Genomic DNA, 23,073 nt, shown 5'->3' with positions numbered 1-23,073 from the left:
CTGCTGGGGAATAGTTATATCATTGAACTATAAAATGAAACGTATAAGGATCCAAAATCAAAGCCTCTCTCCTCCAAAATATTGTCCTTTCAACCCTATTGTGCAACAGGTACAGTGTAGAAAAGTAAGTTGATAGAATGTAATTTATCTTAAATGTATCTTTGACCTTTATAATTCTGTCATATTTTTCACTAACCTGAGTGTACAATTTTGATTTAGTATTCATGTTCCTCCAGTCTTCACTAATCACCTTGCTGTTTTACTCCATGTAATATTTAGTTGTATGTCAACTAAACCATGTGTATGTGTATGTGCTTGCAAGTAATCAGCTTGTGAACATTTTCATCATTCTCTGCTGTAGGATTATGAAATCAGTGGAATTTTCATGGGTGATTGCCTTAGCCTTCTCTCTGGAGACCTGTTTTCTATATAAAATAACTGAGGTACATTTAGGTATTGCTTTAAGGTCATCTGTCTAGTTACTTCAAAAGTAGGCACAGTGCAAAGGTTTATTCTTCTAGTTTATTTGTGCTATCTATAATCAAATATGTGTTTCTCTTTATGTTTGCTTTTCTCACATGTAGGTAACATGATTTTTTTTTTTTTGGACGATATAGCAGACAGAAGATATCTGCTTTATTGATATCCTCTCTCCCGCTACTTCTGCTGGGTGGGCAACCAAGAGTCAGGCTACTCTAGGCTCCAGCTTAATCGACTAGAGACGAGCAGCTGACTCATTTACTCAATCATAATCTTTATGTCAACTAAACCATCAGTTTCTCCGTTGTACAAAATATAACTAAAACTTAAAATAGGGAATTAGACCTTAAAATAATACATAAGTAATTTATCCTGTGTATCACTTTTCTGATAAAACTGTATCTATATAAAATGATAAATTCTATTTTGATTAATAGGTTAAATTGATGTTTTCTTTTAATTCATTTTTTCTTTATTACACTTTTAAAAATACTACAGAATTTAATTAATGTTTAACAAGGAAATTGTGTTTGGTAATTGGCTTAATTTTTTAAATAATCAGTTGCATATTAAATCCTCATTTTCATAGAACACTGCTCATTACCAAGAATAATAATTCTAGTCAAGAAAATATTCATCACTTTGTTGGAGGTTTTCTTCCTAATGTAATAAGAAAAAGTTAATTTTTATTGAATTACTTCTAGTGAGGGATATCAACTTTAAAAAGACAAGATTTTTGTTTTTTAACTATCTCCAGCTTACAATTTGTTTGTTTATGGTTACCCAGATATATATGTGTGTGCGTGTGTATGTGTACGTATATAGTTACTCAAGTGTTGTGCTTATTTAGACACAGATGGTTATTACCCTTATTACCCATGAATTCTTATTGGTTAATTGCTTGCTAACTGCATTTGCTAGCTCAAAGTAAAGCATTGTTGTACACTGAGCTTTTTTTCAGGCTTTATTTTTTTTTAACTGGGGGAAAATTGCTTTGCAGAGTTGTGTTGGTTTCTTCTGTGTAATGCAAATCAGTCATAATTATACATATATCACCTCCCTTTTGAGCCTCCCTCCCGTCCCCCTTACCCGACCCCTCTAGGTCATTACAGAACACCAGGCTGGGCTCCCTGTGTTATAGCAACTTCTCACCGGCTTTCTATTTTCCACATGGTCATGTGTGTGTATGTGTGTGTATGCTACTTTCTCCACTCACCCACTCTCTTCTTCCTCCATTGTGTTCACAAGTCCATTCTCAATATCTGACTCTCTGTTCCTTCCCTGCAAATAGATTCAATACCATTTTTCTAGATTCCATATATATGCATATATTACTATATGATATTTGTTTTGCTCTTTATGACTTACTTCACTATGTATAACAGGCTCTAGGTTCATCTACCTCACTAGAAGTGACTCAAGTTCTTTCCATTTTAGGACTGAGTAATATTCAACTGTAAATATGTAATGCATCTTCTTTATCCATTAATCTATAAATGGACATCTGGGTTTATTCCATGTCCTAGCTATTGTAAAGAGTGCTGTTGTGAACATTTGGTTACATGTGTCTTTTTCAATTAAGATTTTCTCAGAGTATAAACCTAGTAGTGGAATTGTTGGGTCATATGGTAATTTTATTCCTAATTTATTTTAAAGGACTCTCCATACTGTTCTCTGTAGTGTAACCAAATTCTATGGTGATAAGGAATACGTTCCTTGATGAGTCAAAGTATTAATTTGAATGCCAGTAATTCATATTTCATATAGGCATTTGCCTACTCATTCAGTTCAGTTCAGTCGCTCAGTCGTGTCCGACGCTCCGCGACCCCATGAATCACAGCACGCCAGGCCTCCCTGTCCATCACCAACAGTTTCAGCTTTAGCATCAGTCCTTCCAATGAACACCCAGGATCGATCTCCCCTAGAATGGACTGGTTGGATCTCCTTGCGGTACAAAGGACTCTCAAGAGTCTTCTCCAACACCACAGTTCAAAAGCATCAATTCTTCGGCGATCAGCTTTCTTCACAGTCCAACTCTCACATCCATACATAACTTAGCTAAAAATCAATGTGAAATTTCATACTTTTAGAGGAATATTTATCCAAAGGGTACAGTTTTCTACATATATAATTTCTTACATATAAACCAAGTGATTCAACTTAGTCTGTCAAAAGTATTTCAGTCTCATATCTGTTGACTTAAATAAACTAAACTTTAAAAATATAATAAATTCATGTTAATCAATTACAAGCTATATTTTTTCCCGAGTTTGCATTTATTTATGAGGCTGCTTATATTTTGGTAAAAAAATTTTTTGTTGCAAACCTATTACATTCTTTCAAAACATGGTTAAAATACTTTGAGAAGTCTAGAAATAACTAAAATAACATATTCTATAAATAGTGAATATATTTGAAAGTTTTGAAAGTGTCTTCCTTTGGAATATAGAAATAACTGTATGGAGAAGGAAACGGTAACCCACTCCAGTATTCTTGCCTGGAGAATCCCATGGACGGAGAAGCCTGGTAGGCTACAGTCCACGGGGTCACATAGAGTCAGACACGACTGAGTGATGGAACGATATAGAAGTAACCAAAGATGTATTCCATTGGCTTTTTTTATTCAAATAGAGTTCTTCAGGCATTTACATTACGAATCATGAATAAATCTTATCTTTAGTCAACTCTTTTAAATCTTTCTATGAAAAAAAGGAAAAAGAGTAAATGGAACCATGTTTTAAAGTTTTTCTTGGGTTGTGAAATATAACACATTTATAAAAACATGATGTCACATTTAATAAGTTGTCACTAAATGAACAACCAGATAAACTCTAGATCAGGAAATAAATATCTTTAGAGTCTAGAAGCCTCCACTGTGCCTCTTCCTATCTCTTTTGCTGACTAGAAGGCACTCTCTGTCCTCACTTTTGTGCCAGTAGGTTACTTGCTTTCCCTCCAGGTTTTACCACCAAAGTGTATATATCTACAAACTCTGTATTTATTATAGTTTTGTCTAGTTTGAAGAATATATAAATAGAAACATATTTTCTTTGTTTGGTTTCTTCACAACAATATTTTTGATATTAACACGTTATTTTAATTCATTACAATTTATTCATTTTTATTATAATATTCCATTGCATGAGTGTACTATATTATTTTAATATTGGTAGACATTGCGTTGTTTGACTTTTGGAACTAACACAAATAATGCTGCTAAGAACATTTTTATTATGTTTCTTGATATACACATGTATATGTTTTTCTCAGGTACTATATTGGGGGACTAGAATTGGTAGGTCAAAAAGTGTGTGTTTATCCAACTTAAGCAGTTGATGATAAACTGTCTTTTTAAACCAAGTAAAGAAACCTGATTTTCACAATGATTGTACTAATTCAAACATACCATGCTTTAGTTGAAATAAATAATATGAACTCCTCAGTTGCAAAGTTGTCCTGCCTAACATGACTAAGACACACACACATTCACTTCATTCTCAAAAGGAGGTATATGTGAGTAACTCCCAGAATTTACATCCAAATTTGATATCATAGGATGACGTCTCAGTTCAGTTCAATCATTCAGTCATGTCCAACGACTTTGTGACACCAACTCCTGGAGCTTGCTCAAACTCATGTTCATTGAGTCAGTGATGTATCCAACCATCTTATTGTCTGTCATCCTCATCTCCTCCTTCCTTCAATCTTTTTCAATGAGTCAGTTCTTCTCCTCAGGTAGCCAAAGTATTGGAGTTTCAGCTTCAGCATCAGTCCTTCCAATGAATATTCAGGATTGATTTCCTTTAGAATGGACCGGTTGGATCTCCTTGCAGTCCAAGGGACTCTCAAGAGTCTTCTCCAACACCACAGTTCAAAAGCATCAATTCTTCAGCTCTGAGCATTCTATATGGTTCAACTCTCACATCCATACATGACTACTGGAAAAAACAGTTTTTAGTAGATGGACTGTTGTTGGCAAAGTGGTCTCTGCTTGTTTTGTTTTATTTTAATTTATTTGGTTTCTTTGAAGGATAATTACTTTACAGAATTTTGCTGTTCTCAGTCAAACCTCAACATGAATCAGCCATAGCTATACATATATCCCCTCCCTTTTGAACCTCCCTCCCATCTCCCTCCCCATCCCACCCCTCTAGGCTGATATAGAGCCCCTGTTTGAGTTTCTTGAGCCATACAGCAAATTCCCGTTGGCTGTCTCTATTACACATGGAAATGTAAGTTTCCATGTTACTGTCTCCACCCTTTTCTCCCCTCTCCACACCTCCATATGTCTATTCTCTATGTCTGTTTCTCCATTGCTTCCCTGTAAATAAATTCTTAAGTACCATTTTTCTAGATTCTTTATATATGCATTCAGTCAGTTCCGTTCAGTTGCTCAGTCGTGTCCGACTCTTTGCGACCCCATGAATCACAGCACGCCAGGCCTCCCTGTCCATCACCAACTCCCGGAGTTCACTCAAACTCATGTCCATAGAGTCGGTGATGCCATCCAGCCATCTCATTCTCTGCCGTCCCCTTCTCCTCCTGCCCCCAATCTCTCCCAGCATCAGAGTCTTTTCCAGTGAGTCAACTTTTCGCATGAGGTGGCCAAAGTATTGGATTTTCAGCTTTAGCATCAGTCCTTCCAATGAACACCCAGGATTGATCTCCTTTAGAATGGACTGGATGGATCTCCTTGCAGTCCAAGGGACTCTCAAGAGTCTTCTCCAGCACCACAGTTCAAAAGCATCAATTCTTTGGCTATCAGCTTTCTTCACAGTCCAACTCTCACATCCACACATGACCAATGGAAAAACCATAGCGTTGACTAGACGGACCTTTAGAATACGGTAATTATCTTTCTCTTTCTGAATCACTTCCCTCTGTATAATAGGTTCTAGGTTCATCCACCTCAATAGACCTGACTCAAATGCATTCTTTTTATGGCTGAGTAATATTCCATTGTGTACATGTATCACAACTTCTTTATCCATTCATCTGTCGATGGACATCTAGGTTCCTTCCATGTTCTAGCTATTGTAAATAGTGCTGCAATGAACAATGGGATACATGTGTCTCTTTCAATTTTGGTTTCCTCAGGGTATACGCTTAGGATTGGGATAGCTGGGTCATATGGTGGTTTTATTCCTAGTTTTTTAAGGAATCTCCATACCATCTTCCATAGTGGCTGTATCAATTTACATTCCCACCAACAGTGCAAGAGCATTCCCTTTCCTCCACACATTCTCCAGCATTTATTGTTTGGAGACTTTTGATGATGGCTATTCTGACTGGTGTGAGGTAATATCTCATTGTAGTTTTGATTTGCATTTCTCTAATAATGAGTGAGATAGCATATTAAAAAGCAGAGATATTACTTTGCCAACAAAGGTCCGTCTAGTCAAGGCTATGGTTTTTCCAGTGGTCATGTATGGATGTGAGAGTTCGACTGTGAAGAAAGCTGAGCGCCAAAGAATTGATGCTTTTGAACTGTGGTGTTGGAGAAGACTCTTGAGAGTCGCTTGGACTTGCAAGGAGATCCAACCAGTCCATCCTAAAGGAGATTAGTCCTGGGTGTTCACTGGAAGGACTGATGCTAAAGCTGAAACTCCAATACTTTGGCCATCTCATGAGAAGAGTTGACTCATTGGAAAAGACCCTGATGCTGGGAGGGATTGGGGACAGGAGGAGAAGGGGACGACAGAGGATGAGATGGCTGGATGGCATCACCGACTTGATGCATATGAGTTTGGATGTACTCCGGGAGTTGGTGATGGACAGGGAGGCCTGGCGTGCTGTGATTCATGGGGTCACAAAGAGTCAGACACGACTGAGTGACTGAATTGAACTCAACTGAAAGTTGGTCCACTGGTTTGTTGTGACCTTTGTATAGTATGAGATTTGTGCTGAGTTTTTGTTTGTTTGTTTGTTTTTCCTCTGATGGGCAAGGCTGAGTGAGGTGGTAGTCCTGTCTGCTGATGATTGGGTTTGTATGTCCGTTTTTTTTGTTGTTTAGATGAGGCATCCTGCACAGGGTGCTACTGGTGGTTGGGTGATGCAGGGTCTTGTATTCAAGTGGTTTCCTTTGTGTGAGTTCTCACTATTTGATACTCCCTAGGGTTAGCTCCTTGGTAATATAGGGTCTTGGAATCAGTGCTCCTACTCCAAAGACTCAGGGCTTGACCTCTCCTTAGGATGCACTCCAACACTGTGCTGATCTCTGGACCTGTTGATGGGTAGCTCAGTTTATAATACTGTTCTACTCCTGTGTGTTCTTGCCTCCAACATCCATGGCTATCAGAGCTAGTGCATTTTCTTTTGTGAGAGCTCTCAATGGCCTTTTATATAGTCCATAGACACAGAGTCTTCTTCGTTGATTGTGTGGATTTAATCTGCAGCTTGTACAGCTGGTGGGAAGGTTTAGGGTCTTCTTCCTTGCCCCTGTGTTTCAATTATGGTTTTATTTCCACCTCTACATGTGGGTTGTCCACTGGGGTTTAGCTCCTGGGGCTTCCCTGAAGGCCTTGGGTTTGCTTCTGTGAGGGCCAATTATGGAGGTGGTGCAGCTGCTTGGGTCTCAGGGGTTCTGGCAGCACCAGGTACTCAGGGGGGTTGGTGGCTAGGGAAACAGGAAATATAGTGCTCTAGAAGGATATGGCAACCAGTATTGGCCAATAAGCTCAAGTATTCTTGCCTGGAGAGCCCTCTGTCTGACAGAGAAGCCCAGCAGGCTACAGTCTACAGGGTCACAAAGAGTGGGACAGGACCGAAGTGACTCTGCATGCATAGACGCAAGACATTTTTTAGCCTGTGGCAGCTCTGATGCAGTGAGAGTTGAGCGAGAAGGTGGTGCAGCTGCTTGACCTGTGGGGACCCTAGTGATGACAAGTCTGTAGGGACACAGACTGCTTCTGCCGCAGGAGTTATGGCCCTCTCACACTCTGTTTTTGAGCATCTTATAGCTGGCCATCAGAAGGCCTCTTTGGCTAGTCTTTCTCTGCAGCTTCACCCGTTCAGGCACTTAGAGGACTCCCTTGCCTGGGGTCTTTCTCTGTTGTTCAGCACGTCAGGCACATAGAGAGGCCCCCTTGGCTGGGGTCCTAATCTGTAGTTCAGTGCATCAGTCACTCGTCTCTGCTTTTTAATATGCTGCCTAGGTCTGTCGAAGCTTTTCTTCCAAGGAGCCAGTGTCTTTTAACTTCACGGCTATAGGCATCATCTGCAGTGATTTTGGAGCCCAAGAAAGTAAAGTCTGTCACTGTTTCCATTGTTTCCCATCTGTTTGCCATGAAGTGATGGGACTGGATTCCATGATCTTTGCTTTTAGAATGTTGAGTTTTATGCCAGCTTTTTCACTCTCCTCTTTCACTTTCATTAAGAGGCTCTTTAGTTCCTCTTTGCTTTCTGCCGTAAGGTTGCATTATCTGCATATGTGAGGTTATTGACATTTCTGATAGTCTTGATCCAGTTTGTGCTTCATCCAGCCTGGCATTTCACATATGTACTGTGCATATAAATTAAATAAACAAGCTGACAATATACAGCCATGGTGTACTTTTCTCAGAGTCCATGATTTCCAAGGGATTAGATTATTCCTCCAGTTCTTCCAAAATCTGCTCCAGACAGAAATCCCATCATCTCAAATGTAACTGGTTGATTAGTCATAACTATAGCTATGCAATGTCCTTAAACAATAAGAGGAATAAAATATTTATCTTGATTTGCTTAGCATGTCCTTTAAAATTCTATCTAAATCTTGTAAATTGGGCTTTTTGATTGTCTCTTCATTGCCAGCCAATTGTGGCAGAGATTTGAACTATTTTCATTGTCAAGGAATGTGATGCCAAAGGTGCTTATTTCAGTAAGTATGTGGTCAAAGTAGTATAGGCAATTCAGGAAGTGTAGTAAGATAAGAATATCCATTCTTTTTGGCAGGTTGAGGATATTTTTGAACTTAATGGAAAATTTTAAGAAAGCAGAAAATAGAAGCCAGATTGTAGAAGAGTAAGGAATAAGGGAGTATGGGAGCAGTAAGGAAATGGAGATAGGATATCAATGTTTAGGGAGTTAACTTGGGTCTTTGTTGGTCCACTAACCGCTGAGGCTAGAAATGTCATTCAGAATATTGCACTAAAGAAACAAACGGGCATGACAGCTCTGAATTTTTAAGACTAAAGCCAAGGTGGGGCCTGGTCATAGGCAGTGCTGAAAAAGGGCAAGGTTGTTGGGGTGAGGGGGTTGGCATGGTCTTTAAATAGATACACAGGTAATTTTATTTTTTGCTTCTAAAATTCTTTGTACATGTTTTATCATCTTGAATCTTCAATATTAAAAATTGGTTTGTCTAATTCTGTCTACGCAGAATTAAAGTCATTATCAAAATCTCCTAAATGTATCATAATTTAAAGTATCATAGCCAGAATCTTTTGCCCCAGGAATGGACTTTTTAACTATGGCACAGTTACCTCATCGCCTTTAAGGAAGATACAGACTGGAGCTGGGTTCCTCAGCCTCCAGGATCTACTATCTGATGATCTGAGGTGGAGCTGATGTAATAGTAATAAAGTCCACAATAAATGTAATGTGCTTGAATAATCCAAAACTATCCCCCCTACCCCTGTCCATGGAACAATTGTCTTCTATGAGACAAGTCTGTTGTGGCAAAAAGGTTGGGGACTGCTGAAGTAGAGAACACAGTTGGATATCCAGTAGATAGTCTTACCTAAACTGAAGTTTCCTGGGGGTAAGAAAGCCAAAATGTCACCTGAAATCCTGAGTTTGATCTTCACAGTGTAGTGAATATACTTCTTTTTAATGTCGTGAATTTCAAAGTCAATAAATCAAATATATGCCCCAAATTGCTTTCAGAAATTTGAATGACTTACCTTCAGAGTTTTTTAACACCTGATTTTCTTCTAACTCCTATTTTGGTTTGACACTGGAAGCCAAACAAAGTGTTAAATGTAGAATTTCTGGGATTATCATGGACTTTTTCAACCACCTGTCTTTAGAAAAATTTAGGTTGATTTTTAATAACTAACCTAATTTTTAATAATTTTTATCAGTAAACTTGAAAGTTTTTCAACCAATTTAAAATAAATTAGTTCCCCAGTCTTTTATTTAATTAAGTTTTAAACCTAAAGAGAATTTGAACTGATTATAACTGCCTTTATTCTTCTAATCCAGTGTCCAGTCAAGATTTACATATTGCTTCAGATAGTTATGTCTTTCAATCAAGAAGGTTCTTCCTGCCATTTTTATGTTTTCATGATCTTTACTATTTTGAGGAGTCTGGGCTAATTGACTTGTGAAACATTCTGATTTTGTTTTTTCATCTGTTTTTGTTTTCTAATTAGGCTTTTTTCCTCTGTAAGATTATTGCAGAACTATTGTATAGTTCTGGTTGCTTCTTAGCAGTAGATCATGTTAGACTCAACATGGGTGGTGGTGGTGATAAGTTAGGCCACTTGCTTGGGGATGGTAACTGCCAAATCTCTTTGTTCATATCATTTTGAAAAATATGAGTGGTTTTTCCAGCTCTTGCCTCCTCTAATAATGGTTCATGAGATGGTTTTATATCATTTGCCAATCATATTTTAAAGCAGTTATTATACTATGTTTGCAATGTGGTGATTTAAAGATAGTTTCTTTTACATTATCTGGAAATCTCCTATGGGCTCTTCCTATTTTTGTCTCCTCTTTTTCCCCCCAAATTTTTTACACAGTACATAGCTAGAGACTGACTAGATAAAAAATGCCCTGAAGGCAAAATATTTCTTTTTCAGTTGGTTTACTTTTCTGCATAATTTCTCTCCACGTCTTCACATTACATCTCTGTCATTTTTGATCCAATGTCTTCATCTCTTCTCTTATTCTTTCCTGAATATTGTAGCCTTGAAATTTACTATTAGCTACTTTAGAATTTCAAACAAATATCAAACTCCAAAACTGATATTTTTGGAGGTAGGTTTTTCAGGAAATCATGGTAATTATACACTTGGTTGTGAGAATTTCACAAAATAACATAATTTCTGTCATTTAAAACAGTCTGGTATATTGTGGCATTTTAATAAATTGCCATTATTATCAGTAAATTGTAAACATTTCAGAGTCAGGCATCCAATTCCTTCTTGCTTTACATTTTCTGCTATACTTGTGTTTTGGGAATTAAATGGTTATTTAGCTAGTGTTATTTATTAGTATTTATAAATTAATTATTATTAAATTTTACCTCCATTCCTTAGCAAAGCATAAAGTGGATAAACTATATAATGTTTCAAAACTTATATTTATTGAATGGAAGAAAATTACCACATAAAATAACCTCTCAAAAGTTATACCTTTAGGAGGTCTTTTGGATATTGTTTTCAATTGTTACTTCTTTTGACTCTGCTTTATTTAGAATACTGACAACATGGTAGTTTAACTGGTGAATATCACAATTAATATATTTTCAGGTTTGACAGTGATAATTAATCACACATTTGGAACAGAGATGGACAAAGGATTCAGAACAATGGAGACAAAAATATGGATGCTATTTACGCTGTTAAACCAGCTTGCCCTGTGTTCAAATGAATTCCCTTTTGCACCCCCACTGAGTGTATACTTTGGGATAATCTAGCTAAGAAAGAATATAAGACTTCCAAACATTCACCTATTCATGCAAAAGCAGGATTTTGACTCATATTTTTGAGTTTTACTAGCACTGACAGAAAAAATAAATCATAGAACTATTTCTGGAAAGTGGGTTCCAAGGGGAGAGCGGGATGAGGAAGAAAAGGGAGAATGGCAAGCAGAACGGCCCAGAGAGTGAATCCCAAGGAGAATGAATAAAACCACATCTGCCTTTTTCTGTTCTCAGAGGAGCACATGGGGGAGAGAGAGCAGAAAAGAAGGAAGTGTGCCTGGGGAGGAGAGAACTTGCAAAACAGAGTTAAGAGACTTAGGGTTATTAGTTCCAAGTATATTGAAAAAAATCTGGGTGAGGTCTGTGGGTGGATGGCCACAGTGAAGAAATGGTTAACTTCTGGATAGACTTTGAACTTTGTCGGTAGGAATTGCTGATGGGTTATGTATGGAATATGAGAGTGTTTGGGGCCACTGTAAGGTTTTAAACCCAACCCTGATTGGAATTTTCTGCAATCTCATAGTGTGCTGAACTTACTTTGTACATATAATTCACTACTTACCATTATTTTAAATTAACTTCTAATTTTGACAAAGCCACACAGGTACTTATTTTTTTAATTGAAATTATATTACATGGTTTTATGTCAAAAAAGGTCAGTCATCAGCATTTTATCTTCTAGAGTTACTCCCCAGAATATATCACTTTTCCATCTCTTTTTTTTTTTTTTGGTAGAATTACTTACATATTTCTAAATAATGAGATTATATTTCAATCACTCTATTTACTAATTTTAGTAACTATTGATTTCCTGTTACCATAGATGAAGATTTAGCTCTCAATCCATACTCACATCTCTACTTTATCATCTCTTGTCTTTTTGATCTCAATATCTCTAAATTTATTAGTAGATAAACAGAATCTATTCTCATTGTTGTAACTATAAATACAGTTCACTTCCAAATGATGTGGTATGTTTTGCACACCTTTTCTGTCCCATTACCTCCCTTCATCCCTTACACACTGTAGTTAGTAATTCCCTCTTTGTATTAGTTTTCTATATATAAATGTGTATTTTCCTCTAAGGGCTTCCCTTGGTGGCTCAGTGGTAAAGAAGCCACCTGCAAAGCAGGAGCCGCAGTAGATGTGGGTTTGATCTCTTGGTTGGAAAGATCCCCTGGAGGAGGACATGGCAGCCCACTCCAGTATTCTTGCCTGGAGAATCCTGTGGACAGAGGAGCCTGTTGGGCTACAGTCCACGGGGCACAAAGAACTGGACACGACTGAAGCAATTTGGCATGTACACACACATTTTCCTCTAAACATATCAGTCGGTCACTCTACCAGATTTCCTCTTCCTAGATAGATTTCTGCACAAGTGTTTTCAGTAGGCATTGGTTGGAGTCTAGGTCTGATGTCAAGATGGTATTTGTGCATCTCTCTCCTCTCTCCTATCTTGTATTATTCCCTTTCTGAATTCTGCCTCTTCTGTATTTTTTCCAAAGCACATCTTCTAGCATGGTATTCCCTCAATCTTTAGTGTGTCTCAGAATCACTTGGAGATATTGTTAAAACACAGATTGCTAGTTTCTGATTCCCTATTTCTTTAAAAGCATAGGTGAAAAATACTTGTTTCTATAAGCTGCTGAATTATGGCAAAGCTTGTAGTGGAGCATTGTTGTGAAAATAGTTGAAACATAACAGAAATTTGGGTTAAAAATTGTTTTTCATCAGTATGTTCATTTGTTTGAGAGCATACAATTTTTTCCCCTCTTCCCTGGTGGCTCAGCCAGTAAAGAATCTGCCTGCAATGTGGGCGACCTTGGTTCAATCCCTGGGTTGGGAAAATCCCCTGAAGGAAGGCATGGCAACCCATTCCTGTATTCTTGCCTGGAGAATCCCCATGGACCGAGGAGCTTGGTGGGCTACAGTCCATGGGGTTGCAAAGAGTCAGACATGACTGCATAACTAAGCACAGCACAGCACAGCACAATGGACATTTTAGAAACTTCTCTTTAAACTCAAATCCTTGAAAATTTGCAATGATGGACATTTTTAGGATTATTTTCTCATGTTTTGAGTCCATAATGGGCCTTTTATTCTGGAGATCCAAATTCTTTATTTCCAGGAACTTTCTGCATGATTATTTTTTTATCTTGTGTAACGACCTCATTCTATTTTATTTGAAATAAAATGAAAGGGAGTTCTTTTTAGAACTCCTGTCATTTGAATGTTATACTTTTTCAGTTGGTTTGTTTTTTTCTCATATATTTTATTTTTAATTCTGGAACATTTTCTTGACTTTATCTTCTAAACTTGCCACTACTTTTTTTATTTAGTCAGTTTTGTCTTTAATTTTTCCAGTATTCCTTCTTATTTGAATATGTCTTATAAATCACCACGTTTTTATCTTATGGCTTCATTTTCATCGTTTCTTCTGAGAACGGTGAGGATTTATTGGAGGTCTTTTCTTTCAAGTTAGGCATTTTACTGATGGAAGTTTTGTTGAGATGAAATGGGTCTTTGTGATAGTGGAGCTTTTTGGTAGAGTGACAAACTGTTGTGTCATCCTTTTATTGAGGAAACTCAAATTCTCTGTAAGTCTGTTTCTGTTTTTTATTTCCCATGTTCCATTAATTTCTTGTCAAATAATCTTTCAGTCTTCCTCCTGGGTGTGTGTTACTTTAGTGAACCTGATCAGGTATTAGGGAGGGGGAATTAACAACTGACTACCAGGATTCTGATAGGTTAGGGGAAAAGAAACTAGCATTCTGCAGTTCAAAATGTAGTTATACAGTTTATCTCTGTCTTCGGCCTTCCTCCTGAAATCTGCCTTTACTGGATCAATGACCACGAATATGGAGGCTCTGGCTCATTTCCTCAAAGAGAAGAGGTGGGCCCTTGGATTTCCTTGCTCCATAGGCACTGATATTACTTTTTCTTGTGCTTTTAAAAAGCCAGTTATCACTTCTCCACTTGCTTCCTGCTGTCCAACAAGTGAACATGGACTGTCTGCTGATTTCTGTTCTCATTTTCTGTCTTCAGGTTTACAATCATTTACCATCACCTTGGTGAAACCTTGCATGAGTGATGAGATAAATTCAGGTAGACATTTAGCCATGTTTTACTGGAAGTATAATTTGTTGATTCTGTTAAGTAAAGTGTAATGTCAAAGAAGGGAGGATGTGTGACTGTCTTCATCATAGTTCCATACCTGTAGTTTAGCACAGTGCCAGGCACATAGTTAACACTTATTAAATATGTTTTGACTAGATCTATGAATGAATGAATCCTTCAAAATGAAATACTCATGAAGTATTTAGATGTCTGCTTAACAGCTCTTATGTTTCTAATCTAAAAGATAGAAATCGCAGAGGTACAGAGAAGTATGGCAGACTCTTCTGTTGATCTGGCAGGGTGCACAGACAAATGGACAGTTGTTACTTACCAACTTCAGTTCCACTAGCCTTACTCAAAATTGACTTACCAGATTTGGCAGGCTGTTTATATTAACACATACGTCTTTCCAAAGAATACTTCTTTATCCACTTGTAGGGGATCTAGATCACATTTCTTTGCCACTGGTAAGTATTTTGAGGTAATTATTTTTCTCTGTCCTGAAGATTTGGAAAGTCAATTGTATTTTTATTTCTGTGTCTCTTAAATATGTTGTGGTGAATTAAGAAGTCACACTCTGTATGCGCTGGTAGAAGATAATTCAGTTCAGTTCAGTTCATTTCAGTTCAGTTCAGTCGCTCAGTCGTGTCCGACTCTCCGCGACCCCATGAATACAGGACACCAGGCCTCCCTGTCCATCACCAACTCCCGGAGTTCATTCAAACTCATGTCCACAGAGTCGGTGATGCCATCCAACCATCTCATTCGCTGTAATCCCCTTCTCCCGCCCCCAACCTTTCCCAGCATCAGAGTCTTTTCCAGTGAGTCAACCAGTCGCATGAGGTGGCCAAAGTATTGCAGTTTCAGCTTTAGCATCAGTCCTTCCAATGAACACCCAGGACTGATCTCCTTTAGAATGGACTGGTTGGATCTCCTTGCAGTCCAAGGGACTCTCAAGAGTCTTTTCCAGCACCACAGTTCAGAAGCATCAATTCTTCGGCAATCAGCTTTCTTCACAGTCCAACTCTCACATCCATACATGACCACGGGACAAACCATAGCCTTTACTAGACAGACCTTGGTTGGCAAAGTAATGTCTCTGCTTTTTAATATACTATTAAGGTTGGTCATAACTTTCCTTCCAAGGAGTAAGCGTCTTTTAATTTCCTGGCTGCAATCAGCATCTGCAGTGATTTTGGAGCCCCCAAAAATAAAGTCAGCCACTGTTTTCACTGTTTTTCCATCTATTTCGCGTGAAGTGATGGGACCAGATGCCATGATCTTTGTTTGCTGAATGTTGAGCTTCAAGCCAACCTTTTCACTCTCCTCTTTCACTTTCATCAAGAGGCTTTTGAGTTCCTCTTCACTTTCTGCCATAAGGGTGGTGTCATCTGCATATCTGAGGTTATTGATATTTCTCCCATCAATCTTGATTCCAGCTTGTGCTTCTTCCAGCCCAGCGTTCCTCATGATGTACTCTGCATATAAGTTAAATAAGCAAGGTGACATTATACAGCCTTGACATACTCTTTTTCCTATTTGGAACCAGTCTGTTGTTCCATGTACAGTTCTAACTGTTGCTTCCTGACCTGCATACAGGTTTCTCAAGAGGCAGGTCAGGTGGTCTGGGATTCCCATCTCTTTCAGAATTTTCCACAGTTTGTTGTGATCCACACAGTCAAAGGCTTTGGCATAATCAATGAAGCAGAAATAGATGTTTTTCTGGAACTCTCTTGCTTTCTCCATGATCCAGCGGATGTTGGCAATTTGATCTCTGGTGCCTCTGCCTTTCTAAAACCTGCTTGAACATCTGGGAGTTCACGGTTCACATATTGCTGAAGCCTGGCTTGGAGAATTTTGAGCATGATTTTACTAGCGTGTGAGATGAGTGCAATTGTGTGGTAGTTTGAGCATTCTTTGGCATTGCCTTTCTTTGGGATTGGAATGAAAATGGACCTTTTCCAGTCCTGTGGCCACTGCTGAGTTTTCCAGATTTGCTGGCATATTGAGTGCAGCACTTTCACAGCATCATCTTTCAAGATTTGAAATAGCTCAACTGGAATTCCATCACCTCCACTAGCTTTGTTCGTAGTGATGCTTTCTAAGGCCCACTTGACTTCACATTCCAAGATGTCTGGCTCTAGGTCAGTGATCACGTTATCGTGACTATCTTGGTCATGAAAATCTTTCTTGTACAGTTCTTCTGTGTATTCTTGCCACCTCTTCTTAATATCTTCTGCTTCTGTTAGGTTAGTTAGCCATGTTTTATTTGAGTAAATCTACTGCCAGGTATGTCTGTATACTTGAAAAACATAGGAAGATGATTATGAAATACTTCATAAAGAATTCAGAAACAGGTCTGGATATTCTTTTTGTTTTTCTTGTAGGATTAGAATTTCTCAGCATCCTTAGTTGGGCACTTTTATGAGAACATTGGCATGATGAATGTGCGCTTCTCAGAAAAGTTGTTAGATTACTTTAGTCTCTATTTTTGTAAGAAGAACTTCTGAATTCTAATTTGATTTCGGTCTTTTGACTAATGTCCATATAACCAAGCATGACTTAGAAAATCTGCCCTTATAGGTATGTGCATATTAGTATATACTCGATACATCAAAACAGTTATACATGACAAATATTCTAAGTATTTCCTGCAGGAAAGGTTACCAGTTTGGGAGTAAAAGTAAATAAATATGTATAAATATTATACATGTTGCAAATGAAAATACCTCAGGAGTAGAAAATTTATTGGTATGTTTGATTAAACATAAATTGGAACACTGTTATATAAACCTATGTTTTCTTATTGCCTGGAATATCCCATAGGTCCTTTTTTTTTAACCTTCTTTGTACTCCAGTTTGAAATCAAATTTCTGACTAAGGAAACAGAATAAAGTGGTACTAAAGCCACAGTAATGAAGTTTATCTATTTCATTTCTAAAAATTCAACTTAGGTACACAGATGTAGGTGACATACTCTAGAGATAGTCCATTAGCTTTTGCTATATACCTGGGACCAAAATTAGTATTGCTACCATCCTGTGACTATGACCATTCTTAATGACTCTTGCAATGCTTATGGATAAAACCAATTCTCAATTATCACTCTGGTAATTGAGGCTGCATTTTTAGCATAAGTGAAAACCATAGGAGGCCCAAAACTTCATTGTGGCAGAGAACCCCAAAGCCGCCTCACTCTGTCCTTTCTCTTATACCTTGACCTTCACTTTATTCCAAAACCTTGCTTTAATTTGAGCAGATGACTCCATGCCTGGAATACATTCATGAATATACACTAATTTATCGCTGTCTTTTTTTTTTTTTGAACTATTACCCGCTTTCTTCCTTTTAACTTCCCAGTATACAAGCTTTCTTCATATTCCTTCTACATCTGCTTTTTCTTGTATTATCCTAACAGAGATCGATTTAGAATGGGTTATCCAGGCTGTATTTGTGTTTGATCTCTACTCTGTATACAGACTAAGTCTTGTAAAGGAAGCAGCTTTGTCCTAATAAACAGTGTATCTCCAGAGCCCAGCACAGTATCTAGCACCCAGTAGGTATTTGGTACATATTTGATGTATGAATGAGTGTAACTGTTGTGATTTCATTACATTTTGAACTTCCAAATAACAAAGGCTGTTTCTTGAGTCCAGTCCCTAAGGGCTGTGTCTGAGAATTGCACCAGGATCTGATACATGGTGCATCTTGAGAGGAAATAATTTGCCATGATTGTTGTTGCCTTTAAAGCAATAACCACAAAAGTGTTTGGTAATGCTTAATTGTCCATGGAGATATATGTGATGGTATATGAAGAGATGAAAAAGCACAAAATTTAATGGGTTTGATAAATCCCTGAGTTGTAGACTCAAACATGCTAGACCAGACAAAAAGCAGAATTTTGGCCATTTTTTTTACATCATAATTAAGAGAAAAATTTTGATGTACCACAAAATTTCACTCTAGAAAATAATATTTTACTTTAAAGTTTATAACAATTTTATGTAGTTGTCCAACTACTAAAAAAAGGTAGAAAACCCCAATTTATGCATAAAAGATTTAGAAAATTTTATGCCAGTGTATGTATACTTGCTATAATCTTGGAAATCAATACATAAATAATCACCATTAGCAAATTAGTAATTTAAAACCTTGATTATGAAAGATGATTAATAACTTAAGAAGGTAGCATTACTGATTGAGGGAAAGAAATGTTACATATGTCATTACCCTGTCTTTGCTAAATTGAAGCATTTAAACTCTAAGTGACAATAATGTCCTTAATAAAACGAGTAAAGACATCTGTGTTTTCTTTTTAAAGTTTATTGTAATTGACAATATGTGTGCTGACATCATCCTAATTATTTAAATTTGCTAATAATTTTCTTCCACATGATAGCAGCACAGGTTCAGCCTTAAGATGCATATGTTTTGCTAATGTTAAGATTAGCTGATTAATATTGATGGCAGCTAAGGCCAGTGGCTAATGTCTGACATCTGTTTGGGAAATCAGTGTTCCAATTCAGGAAGCTGGCATTTCTGCTGGGGTTAGAATGAGGGGTTATTGTGTAAGGAATTATGATTAGGGTTTTGTGTATGGTTAAGGTTAGGAGTAAGGACATGATCTGTTTCATTTCTGTTCATCTCAGTGTATTTCTGTTGTCAAGCTGCTTGCTCTATTTTGTGTTAACAGAGAGGTCTTCCCCTCTCTTCCCTTGTGGCACATTCACTGTGGTGCCTTATTGCACTTGCTCCTTCTATGTTAATGGACTGATTGATCTCTTTTTCTTCTCCTCTCTTAGTCCTTACCTTGTCTTTAATTGATCTTTTCATTTGGGACAGAAGCATATCTTTTTTTTTTCCAGTTTTTTTCTTTTTTTTTAATTTTGGGAGGAAAAGGTTAAAATATACAGATTTGTTCCAAAACTGTCTAAAATTTTTATGAATTGAGTCCTGAAAATTGAGAAAGTTTCATAAATTTTTTGATGCTATTCAAACATAGAGATTATTTTATTTCCCTTTTTCTAGTTGGCTTCAAGGTTTAATTTGTGTGGAAGAAGTAAAAAGTTAAGTTTGCACACAGTTTATACAAAGGGAGGAATGAAAGTTTTGTAACCTACTTACTATTAATATGACAAAAGAGGCCCAAAGATTTAGAAAGTGATTTAACTGGAAAAGCAAAGGATACTGAGACTTTTCCACATTTCAAATAAAAGCTCAATCAAAATCCTCTATTTCCATTGTGCTTCAACTGAAAAACCAAGTAGAAAGTCACCAAAATCTTGAAAATTCAGAAAAAAATTTCAAAAACCTTTGAGGGTCTTAACTATATTATGTACTTTGTTTCCTTGATGTTTGTAATGAAGTGTCTGAAGCCATTGTGTCCATGGGATCATGAGATTTCATGCAGTAAAGAAAATGGAACTTTAACACAGTCTTAGAAAACTGTTTTCAAAGAAGATTTTCTAACGATATGGTTTTGTGTGTTAAGATATTACTTAACACCAAAAGTATTTCTTTAGTGAACATTTATGGGGACAAGTGAAACTAAATCAGAAGAAAATTGAAATTAATTATGAGGATTCCATATTAAGTGTAGGTTGGGGCTAGGAGAACTGGTATTTTCTGTTCAGATTACTATACAGTAACTTTAAGACAAGGGTCTTTTTTTTTTTTTCAATAAAATATCCCGGTTTGGGATCACCTAGCTTGGGTGAGGTGCTGCTTAACCTTTTTGTGCCTAAAAGTCTGCATCTTTAATATTATGTTTGGTGTTTTCATTGGAAGTATCTTTGCCATTGAAATCTTTGCCACAAACATTTTTACCACATAATTGATCAACCTTAGGGAAATTCTCCGATTTAAAAAATAGAAAATTGGTGGGAAGTAGGTTCATAAGGGTGGAGAAGGCAATGGCAACCCACTCCAGTACTCTTGCCTGGAAAATCCCATGGATGGGGGAGCCTGGTGGGCTGCAGTCCATGGGGTCGCGAAGAGTCGGACATGACTGAGCGACTTCACCTTCACTTTTCCCTTTCATGCATTGGAGAAGGAAATGGCAACCCACTCCAGTGTTCTTGCCAGGAGAATCCCAGGGACGGCGGGAGCCTGGTGGGCTGCCATCTATGGGGTCGCACAGAGTTGGACATGACTGAAGCGACTTAGCAGCAGCAGCAGGTTCATAAGGGAGGGGACATATGTATAACTGTGGATGATTCATGCATCTGTAGGACAGAAGCCAACACAAGATTGTAAAGCAATTATCCTCCAATTAAAAATAAATTTTAAAAAAGTGAGAGACACATTAGAAAGGTATAATGAAACATGGAAACTAAATAACTAAAAGCTATATTATGAAACACAAAATATTTGAATACTTTTAATATGTTACAGATTCATGCCAGTACTGTGTGAGTAACTGATTTTATTTCATGAGTTGTACCTAGGTACTTTTCTTCCAAGTCTTTCATTCATAGCACCTTATATCTTTATGTTTTTATTTTGCTTGTTGATTCTTTTTCTCATTCAGCATTGCACTTTTTCTATCTTGCTAAAATTACTTCCTTTATTAAGAGAGGTATCAGTTTCCAAGTACTAGGGTGCATGTTGTAACTGAGCTTTGTATTGCATCATGAAAGCCTCTGCATTGTTGGCATATCGTCACATGTTCATTAACAGATACTAAAAAGTTCTATAGGAAATGTAAGTTCTACTGTGTGCCTTCAAGACCATGGAGACCTCTCCCTCCTCCAGTGTGGTGTGTTTCAGAGTGAAGAACTAACTCTTGGGGCAAATCGTCGTTATCTGTCAGATCAATAAAGCTATCTATAATGTTGCTAACTGGAGAAAATGCTAACTCATTTCAACCAGTTGAAATCAGGCTGTCAATCAGTTATTTTATATTTCATAGCAAAATTGCCTTAGAGTCAAATAGTTATATGACAAAATTATTTGTGGCAAAAACCCTGTGACAAAGATGTCTACAGTAAAGATGCTTATGGCAAAAATACCTAGAACCCTTTATAATGGGTATAGTAATAGGGATATTGTGATAATTAGGGAAGTAATTCATGTAACACATTGAGACATACCTGATAGTAAGTGCACAATAAATATTGTTTAATGTTTGTAGAATTATTAATATTTTCTAACATGACACACATCTAGCATTAGGCCTTTTCTTAGCATATGCTCAATGAATTAGCAAATGACTACACTTTCCATAGCAATATATAAGGATAAGATTCAAGGAAATTATAGAAATTTAGAATTAGAAGTTAATTAGTATACTCTCACCTAATAAGGCAGTTCTTTAACTTGTACAGATGGATTTATGTTGTCTTATTGCAATATATTTTCCTTAAAATAAAAAATGTGACTAGGTTTAGCTTTTGCTCTTTGGTATTAAGCTCTTGTGCTTCACAGGATTGGTCTATAGTTTCTGTCATACAGTAACACTAAACACTAGCTTTCAGGTATTTTAAGAGTCTTAAATAGACTACTTTCTGGATAAAACATTCATTTGTTCTCAATTGACTTCATTTTCTCAAGAACTCATTATTCAGCCATTTCAGTTTGATCTATCCCTGTATGTATTATGGGCAGAACGAAATAGAGATTCCAGAAAGGTTTACTGCTCTTACATTATTATCTTACATTATTGGAGTAGGAAATGGCAACCCACTCCAGTATTCTTTCCTGGAGAAGTCCATGGACAGAGGAGCCAGGTGAACTCCAGTCCATGGGATCACAAAGAGTCAGACATGACTAACACACACACACACACACACACACACACACACATTATTATCACCTCAGCTATCAAGGATTTATCATTTGTTATATGCTGTAGTACATCTTCCCTGGTGGCTCAGAGGTTAAAGCGTCTGCCTGGAATGCAGGAGACCCAGGTTCGATCCCTGGGTCGGGAAGATTGCATGGATAAGGAAACGGCAACCCACTCCAGTACTCTTGCCTGGAGAATCCCATGGAGGGAGGAGCCTGGTAGGCTACAGTCCATGGGGTCACAAAGAGCTGGACAGGACTGAGCGACTTCACTTCACTTTCATATGCTGTAGTAAGGCTGTCAATGATTCTCTTTTTGTCAAGAACACTCAGAAGACAGATTTCATTACCATCATCTACTTAGAAACTGGGCTTCAGCCTAATCATATAACCAGTGTTAGGGTTTGAGTGTAGTCATCAAGGGTTTCCCTTGTGGCTCAGCTGGTAAAGAATCTGCCTGCAATGTGGGAGACCTGGGTTTGATCCCTTAGTTGGGAAGATCCCCAAGAGAAGGTAAAGGCGACCCACTCCAGTATTCTGGCCTGGAGAATTCCATGGACTGTATGGTCCTTGGAGTCACAAAGTGTCGGACACAACAGTGATTTTTACTTCTATATTACTAGGGTCACTGAGAGAGAGATCTCAAACCTTGGTCTTCTCTGACAGAAAAAATTGAGCTTTCACCTCTCTGCTTTGTTGCTCTATTTTCTGCCTTTTTTTTTTTTGGTACACCATGCTAAAAATCTTTCTGTTCCTGAAAGATATGGTTAAAACCTTATGGATTTACTGACAGTTGAAAAGAAATCCACTAATTATCAGAATTTCAGTAGTTGATTAGACTCCTATATACTAAAGAGGATTTCAATCCGGAGTTGGGGCTTTAAATATACTATTTCTTTAAGTCTTAATTATGATGAGAGTGTTGTTATGGCCATGTAAATTAATACATATCATGTACCTCTCTGGTCACCCATGAATTGCTAGTGCAAGGATATTGAATTCGCGTTCTGTCAAAGGTTTTTTCCACCTTTCTGAGTATGTCCCATTTAAGATTGCATTAGTAT

General features: G+C 37.4%; 1 non-coding gene across 1 annotated transcript; it reads left to right on the top strand.

The window, feature by feature from the left end:
* Nucleotides 1–22,083: 22,083 nt before the first annotated feature.
* TRNAS-GGA (transfer RNA serine (anticodon GGA)) lies at nucleotides 22,084–22,155 on the top strand. The gene has a single exon. It is a non-coding gene; the product is annotated as a tRNA-Ser (tRNA).
* The last annotated feature ends 918 nt before the right edge of the window (nucleotides 22,156–23,073 follow it).

The sequence above is a fragment of the Moschus berezovskii genome, chromosome 7 (assembly GCF_049115385.1).
Source record: "Moschus berezovskii isolate FMDL1 chromosome 7, NW_MosBer_1.0, whole genome shotgun sequence".
Taxonomy (NCBI): domain Eukaryota; kingdom Metazoa; phylum Chordata; class Mammalia; order Artiodactyla; family Moschidae; genus Moschus; species Moschus berezovskii.
The sequence above is the reverse complement of the archived record's forward strand: the minus strand, read 5'-3'. Positions and strand labels throughout refer to the sequence as shown.